This window comes from Euprymna scolopes, chromosome 46 (genome assembly GCF_053919585.1).
Source record: "Euprymna scolopes isolate OS-2025 chromosome 46, ASM5391958v1, whole genome shotgun sequence".
Lineage (NCBI taxonomy): Eukaryota > Metazoa > Mollusca > Cephalopoda > Sepiida > Sepiolidae > Euprymna > Euprymna scolopes.
In genome coordinates, this window is record NC_136527.1 from 89,460,865 (window position 1) to 89,469,287 (window position 8,423).

The window sequence follows — 8,423 nt, forward strand, 5'->3', positions numbered from 1 at the left end:
TGTGAACACTAGGCCAAGGAGTTTAAAAAAAGTACTTTCAGGTAATGTGTCTTTGGCCATTGCTATTGATGTTAGAAAAGGTTTCTTTTAATTTTTGAATGAAAGAAGAAGCTTAGTCTTGGCAGCATTGAATATGACCATCCATTTATGTCCCCATTCCACTACAGATTGGAGATCATTCTCTATTGCTTCTGCCATTTCCTTAGATATGTGCTCATCTGTTTTCCCCTCGTGCCTGCTATAGAGCGTGGTGTCATCGGCAAATATACCCATCTCAGAGACAATGTTATCAGGGAGATCATTCATGAATATTAGGAATAATAAAGTGCCAAGGATAGACCCCTGAGGAACTCCTGCATTTATATCATATTGTTTAGATGTACGGCTGTTGAGGGCAACTTGAATTCTACTCTTACTTAAGAAAGATTTAATTATATTAAGTATTCGTTCAGTGATACCATATGATCTTATTTTCCTTAGAAGACCATCATGCTATACCCTGTCAAAAGCCTTAGATATGTCTAGGGCTACCACTCTACCCTCCCTTGCTTTGCCCAGCGAATGGTATATACATTCAGAGATTACAGTTAGGATATCTGGTGTGGAAGGGGCTTGCCTAAATCCATACTGTTGGTTGGTAAAAAGTTTAGCAACTGTAAGGTGATGGACTAGAGCTTGATTAATTTATGGACTCAAATATTTTGGTGGAGGCTAATGGGGTGATAATTTAAGGGTTAGGTATTTGTGTGTGTGTGTGTATATATGTATATACACACACACACACACATAAAGGTCATGGAGAGAGTACACCAGAAATTTCTCAGACACTTAATTTTAAGTGTGATATCCAGAAGAAAAATGTCAGATCTGTCAAAGGCTTTTGTCACAGGAGACTTATAGGTCTGTACTGAGAGGGAGATGACTTATCACCTGAATTCTTAAATACAGGGCAAACTGATGAGGTCTTCCAGGGAGTCGGAAAGCACTTCTCCTTAAGGCAGCGCTTAAATAGTTTCGTAAGTATGGGAGCAAGTTCTGGTTGAAGCTTTTTTAACACTATAATTGGGATGCCATCAGGGCTAGTTGCTTTACTGGAATCTAGGTTCTTGATTAGCTTGGCGACCTCATGCACGGATATTTGTATGTTACCTAGCTTGTTCTGTGTTATAGGAGGAAATATGGGGAGTTGATGGCCTTCGTCGCATAGGGTGGAATTAGCTGCAAAGTTCTTTGCAAATAGTTTGGCCTTGTCTGACGCTGACGAGATGACTTCTGGTCCATTGATAATGGTTGGGATAGAACATACACTTCTGTTCAGGATCCTATTTGTTATTTGCCAAAACTGGTGGGAACCAAGCCGCTGATCAGCTACCTTGGATTTAACAGACTGGGCATATAGCTCTCTTGCATTTTTTATTACTCTTTTACAGTGGTTGCTGGCAGTCCTGAAAGCAGCTTTAGTCTCAGTGCATCTATTACGTTGGTAGCTATGGAAAAAGTGATTTCTGTGCGCGATAGCAGCAGCACATTCTGGGGAGAACCATGGCTGGCTGTTAAGTTTTTGTTGGAATTATTTAGATGGTATGAATTGGTCTATGCCTACAATTAACCATTCGGTCAGATCTGATACTATAGAGGACACATCCTTTTTAAACATGGAGTGCAGAGGTAAATCAGATATGAATGTACGGAAGCTATCCCAGTCAGCAATAGAGTATCGGTATACAGTATGGTGGAGGGGTACGTCTGGGGGCTTCTTACATTTCGTTTTTATCTTAATATGTATGAACAACAAACCCACACTATAAAGTCAGTCCATCAAACAGTTACCAATTTCTGTTAGAAACTCACCTAATATATAGCAGTGTCAGAAACCAACATTAAAAATGCGTGATAAAAAATTGAATAATTCGACCTTCTATCTTTCCAAGTTTATAACTACTTGAAAAATGTAATTCAAACCCTATTTTTTTTTCAATTAAAGGCGCACAGACCAAATTTAAAAAAAAATAACAGGTTTAATAGCAAATTATGCAATATTTGTTTTTTTAAATCGGTTTTCTTTAAAAAAGATTTAAAGAAAATCAACATATTTTAACTTGCTTCGATAAAATATATGTATATATAAATTCCAAAAAATCACTTACCTATAAAAAATACTATTCAATGGGTACTTCCATTCCTCATTGTTAAGAATTTATCCATATTTATATTTTAAATTCCATGTATTTTTAAATAAATGAATTTTTTTAAACAACTATTTGAAAAAGACGTCATTATGTAAACATTGTTATGGCATTTAGCCAAACGCTGAACCTGCCATTTATTTTGTTTTGAACTACGGATGAACAGAAGAACTAGGTGTGTCAGAAACTTTGTGAAAAATATTGAATAATTCGACCCCCTGTCTTTACAAGCTTATAACTACTCGAAAAATTTAATTCAAACCCTAATATTTTTTTCAATTAAAGGAGCAAGGACCAAGGTTTCATAAAAAACAAAAAAAAACAAAACGTGATTTAAAAAAAAAAGGTTTTAAACTTCAAACTTTACAGGTAAATTTCTAAACAACACTTCTTTTTTTGTTCTAAATTTGAATATATTATTTATTGATCTTTTATCTTCAATTTGTGATATATAAAACTTTGGTGAGTAAATTAATTATTTACTTTTTAATAGACATTTCAAAATGGGGGGGCGTGAATTAAAAAAAAACGCTTGTCAAAAAATTATATTCAGTTTATTGGAAAGAGCATAAAATTTCACATTGACCCTGAAAATATCGTAAAAATTGAATCAATAGAAAAATTTTGATAGATTTTAAAGTAATATTTTTTTTTTATTTTTTAAAAAACAGTAATGAATTTTACGAACTCAATATTTTTCAATATTTTTCACTTTTTAAAAGTGAAAAATATTGAGTTCGTAAATTCATTACTGTTTTTTAGAAAATAAAAAAAAAATATTTCTATTACTTTTAAAACAACTTTAATAGTTTATTTTGGAAGTATAATCCATAAAGAAAAGAAACACCCCACTTTTAAAAGGGAAATTACGAGTTTTTTATATTTTATTCGCAGTTTCGTGTTAGGGGTGTCAAAAACTCCTACAAAAATTCTGATACACCTACAGAAGGACATTAAAAACACACGTTTGCGTTAGCCATCTAGCCTTGTGCGTGAAGAAAGATGTGTCATTATAGGTGAAAAGTACTCACATTTTACTTATAAGTTTTTGTCTTTAAAAAAAAAAAAAAACAGTCGAGGAATTTATTATTTTTCTTTTCTCAAAGAAATGCATGAGTTTTTGAATTTATATATTTTATGGAGTGAATTCTTTTTTGTTTTAATATCTAAAAAAAAAAAACCATTGAATAAAATAGAAATAATTGTCGTAATAAAACGAAACTTTCAGTGCAATATAAGATTATAAGGTTTCACATAAAAAAAAAATTCAACGTTTTTTAAAAAAAGATTTTAAACTTTGGACTTTACAGGTAAATTTGCAAATAACTATTTTTTTGTTGTTTTTTGTTTATTTTATTTATTGATCTTTTATCTTCAATTTATATCTGAGGTGAGAAAATTAATGATTTTCATTTTAATAGACATTTCAAAATGGGGGGGGGTGAATTAAAAAAAAAAACCTTGTCTAGAAGATTATGTTCGGTTCATTGGAAAATTTTTAAAAACCCTTGTCTAGAATGGAAGAGCATAAAATTTCACAATGGAAATATTTCTCACAAATATTGAATAATTTGACCCCCTGTCTTTCCAAGCTTATAACTACTCGAAAAATGTAATTCAAACCCTAATTTTTTTCAATTAAAGGGGCAAGGAGCAAGGTTTTATTAAAAAAATATATATATACAAATAACGTGGTTTAAAAAAATGTTTTAAACCTCGGACTTTACAGGTAAATTTCCAAAAAACTGTTCCCTTTTTTGTTTTAAATTTGAATATATTATTTAATGATCTTTTATTTTCAATTTGTGATATATAAAACTTTGGTGAGTAAATTAATTATTTACTTTTTAATAGACACTTGAAAATGGGGAGGCATGGATTTTTAAATAATGTTTGTCTAAAATATTATATTCGGTTTATTGGAAAGAGCATAAAATTTCACATTGATCCTGAAAATATCGTAAAAATAGAATCAATAGAAAAATTTTGATAGATTTTTAAAGTTTAAAAATTGAAAAATATTGAGTTCGGAAAATTCATTATTAAAAAAAATATATATATTTCTATTACTTTTAATACAACTTTAATAGTTTATTTTGGAAGTATAATCCATAAAGAAAATAAACAACCCACTTTTAAAAGAGAAATTACGAGTTTTTTGTATTTTATTCGCAGTTTCGTGTTATGGGTGTCAAAAATTCCTACAAAAATTCTGATACACCTAGTGATACATTAAATAAAAACACTAAAAACATATCCAGTTTGGTAGAAAAGTAACTTATCTTGCCTTTGATAACATTTGTTATATATTTGTTTTTTGACAACTTTTTCGAATCTATGTGTACAGTAATACAAACCCAATTTTTTTTCTTGAACGTAAAAAAATTATTACAGGTTTAGTTCGATTCAAATTCTAAAACAATTCATCATTTGAGCCGACTTACCTTCAAAAATTGGTGGAATTCAATTGTCATACGAGGAAGAAACGTCGCTGACTTTCTGCAAAACATTCATAAAATCTGCATTTTTTTTTTTTTTTTTGTCAAAATGTTTCTTTGCTATTTTTCAATTTCTTCGTCGTCAAGAAATCTTTTTTCTGTTTTCTTCTTTAAGAATAAAAATTCTTAACGAAAAACCGTGGAAACTGAAAAGAATTAAATAAAATGAAATATAAAAATGGGAAAAAGCAAGATTTATATGTAAATTTTTTTTTTTCAAAATTGAAACATGAAAAGTGCATTATCACCGCCGGTGTAAAACACCATTCGTCCCTTCTGTATAAAAGTCTGTGAAAAAAAAAAAAAAAATTCTCTTATGATTCAGAATTTTTGAGATGAGGATTGGTTATTCGTATTATTTATATTCTTCGGACTACTGTTCTCATCTTGAGTGCCATTTTCACAACGTTTTGGTCAATGTGGCCTCCGAGCTTCTTCAGGTGTATCTTGTTGAAGGAAATTTGGACGGAATTTCGAACGGAGTCCGGTATTTTTTACGACCTGCCCCAGCGTTGTATAACCCCCCTCCCAACCATCCCATATTAAGAACGGCTTTCAGAATACCCCCCAACCTCCCAATGTTAAGAACGGTTTCTGAGGTTGGGGGTGGTGTTTATTCCGAAAGCTGTTTTTTAACATGAGGAGGTTGGTGGGGTGTATAATACACTGGGGCACGTTGTAAAAATTTACCCGGAACCCTTTATTTACTTCACGGGAGTAGCATTAGGAGTATCAGAATTCGCCATTAAAAAAGGAGTGATGCTGTAGGTGTATAAAAATTTTTGTAGGAATTTTTGATACCCCTAACACGAAACTGCGAATAAAATATAAAAACCTCATAATTTCTCTTTTAAAAGTGGGTTGTTTATTTTCTTTATGGATTATACTTCCAAAATAAACTATTAAAGTTGTATAAAAAGTAATAGCATTTTTTTTAAACAGTAAAGACCTTAATTGAATTTTACGAGTTCAGTATTTTTCAATTTTTAAACTTTAAAAATCTATCAAAATTTTTCTATTGATTCAATTTTTACGATATTTTCAGGGTCAATGTGAAATTTTATGCTCTTTCCAATAAACCGAATATAATATTTTAGACAAACTTTTTTTTTGTTTTTTTTTTTTAATTCACGCATCCCCCCCCCCATTTTTAAATGTCTATTAAAAAGTAAATAATTAATTTACTTTACAAAGTTTTATATCACAAATTGAAGATCAATAAATAATATATTCAAATTTTTCAAAAAAGTAGTGTTTTTTTTAGAAATTTACCTGTAAAGTCCGAAGTTTAAAACTTTTTCTTTTTTTTTTTAATGAAACCTTGGGTCTTGCTTCTCCGTTAATTGAAAAAAAAAATTAGGGCTTGAATTATATTTTTCGAGGAGTTATAAGCTTGGAAGACGGGGTGGAATTATTCAATATTTTTCACAAAATTTCTGACACGTCTCGAGTAGCATGCCATAACTGGATAGAGGTTCTAAGTAATTCGTAGTAACCGTGAAAAATGAATGCCAAAGCTCGAAATGTATTACCCTAAAAAAGAAACACCCCCACACACACAAGTACACCATCCACACACACACATACACACACACACACACACACATATATATATATATATATATATATATATATATATATATATATATATATATATATATATATATATATATATATATATATAGTTCTCTTTTCTAAAATTTGGTAGGGATTTATGTTCTTTAATTCTTGGACTGAGAGAACTATCAGTAAATATAGATTACAATTTTTATGAGATTCATAAATTAGTATTTCTTCGCTAACATTTATTATACTTTTTAAAATGTGGTCAGTATTATAACCATATAAATTATTATAAGAGTACATCAGCAGAACAATAGAGCACGGTATAAATAATCATTAAATAATGTAAACTAATGGGTATGAACTGAATAACTGCATTTATTTTAAGAAATATGAGCAAGCACATTTTAAAACTGTATTACTAAAATACCCTTTCCACTCGGAATCCAGTTAGATGGAAGTACTCACTGTTTTAATACTATTACTTTTGCGATTTGGTGTTTTTCTATTTCCTTTTAAATATTAGATATAGAAAATAAATAAAGAAAACGGAAGATAAACAAAGTAAAAGAAATAGGAAGAGACAGTAAGAGAACCAGAAAGGCAAGGGAATACTTGTAAATTTGCTTTTCTAATGTGTTTCCTTTTTGTAGACACTTGGCTTTCGATCGGTCCAAGTAATTTTCTGTATACTCGCTTATACACTCTCAAAAAAATAACCAAATCCTCTTGTGAGATTTCAATAGAGAACTGTAAGAGCCAAGGAGGTTAACCCCCATTTTTCATCGCGGTTTAGAGGGGAAAAAGTGCTTATCTTACGGATAACTAGCGCTATTTTAGTACGTTTTCAGACAATAAGTCAATCCATTTACAAGTGTTTCCTCGGTCAATAGGTCATTCGGTGTACGTTGAGCGTATTCACATATGGCTTGAGAATACGATAACAAATAATGCACTGTTCGTAAGGCGATTAAGGCGGTGAAAGGATTTAGATTATATCGTTTTCAGAAAAAAATATGACGGTATTACGTTAATATACTTCAGCTTTGTGGAATCATATGTCTTTCAACTTGGACCTGCTGCTACTCCAACTCAAAATGATTCTACCAATACTATCACTGCTACTATGACTAAAAACGTACTCCCTGACTTTGCTGATTATCGCATGGAGTTTGATTCTGTACTGTCTACTGCCCTTCTTACTCATTGCAGATGCTACATTTCTGGAGGGAAACGCCATTGTCCTGCTGACGATCTGTAGCGGAATGGGGACGAAAATGGTTGGTCACATTCAATGCTGCCAAGACTAAGCTTGTTTCCTTCAATAATTACAAGAAATCTTCTCTACCACCAATAGCAATGGCCAAGAACATATTACCCGAAAGTACTTCCTTAAAACTCATTGGCCTAACGTTTACAGGGAACATGAACTGGAATAGATACATTGAGAGCATTGGCAAGTTTGCTGTGAAGAAGATGGGCTCTCTCTACCATGCTAGAAAGCTGCTTACACCTGAAAGTATCCTCTAGCTCTATAAGGCCACCATTCGCCCATGTATGGAGTATTGTCACATTTGGGCTTGTGCATCTGCTACTAGTCTCTCGCTCCTGGACAGGGTTCAAAAGAAAGTCACCAACCTAATAGGTCCTAAGTTGTCATCTAAGCTTCAGCCTCTGTCCCATCGATGAAATGGTGCATCCCTCTGACTGTTCTACAAGTATTTTAATGGTGAATGCTCTGACGAATTACAAGCACTTGTGCCTCCTTAACGTGAATACCCCCAACAAACCCGACAAGCAGCTAAATCCCACCCATTCACAGTAGAAATCCCTAGGTGTAAGAAAGCCTTCTACTCCAATAGTTTCTTCACCAGAACTGCTAGATTTTAGAACTCCCTTCTGGGATTCTGCTTTTCCAACTGTACAGACATGCAGATCTTTAAGTATAATGTGAATAGACATTTTTTTTTTTTTTACACGGTGGTCACCACTTATCAAGGCCCAGAAGCCACACAGGGATAAGGGTTATTGCAAGTACAGTACGTTAGTGCGGAGATTTGATGAAGTGTTTACTTAAGGGGGTGGTTCATTAGGAATTTGTTAACGTTGGACTTGAAGACATCCAAGAGTTGTAGTCAGGTGGGAAGCAGGCAGACGGAACAGAGTTCCACAGGCA

At 32.3% G+C, this 8,423-nt stretch overlaps 1 protein-coding gene across 1 annotated transcript in view; it reads right to left on the reverse strand.

Moving 5' to 3' along the window:
* The window catches only part of LOC145270370 (uncharacterized), a 39,314-nt gene extending 34,211 nt beyond the window's left edge, over window positions 1-5,103 (reverse strand). The window contains exon 1 of the mRNA XM_080126020.1: window positions 4,631-5,103. The gene's annotated coding sequence lies outside the window, so the exon portion shown is untranslated. The remainder of the gene's footprint in view (window positions 1-4,630) is intronic.
* Between the last annotated feature and the right edge of the window lie 3,320 nt (window positions 5,104-8,423).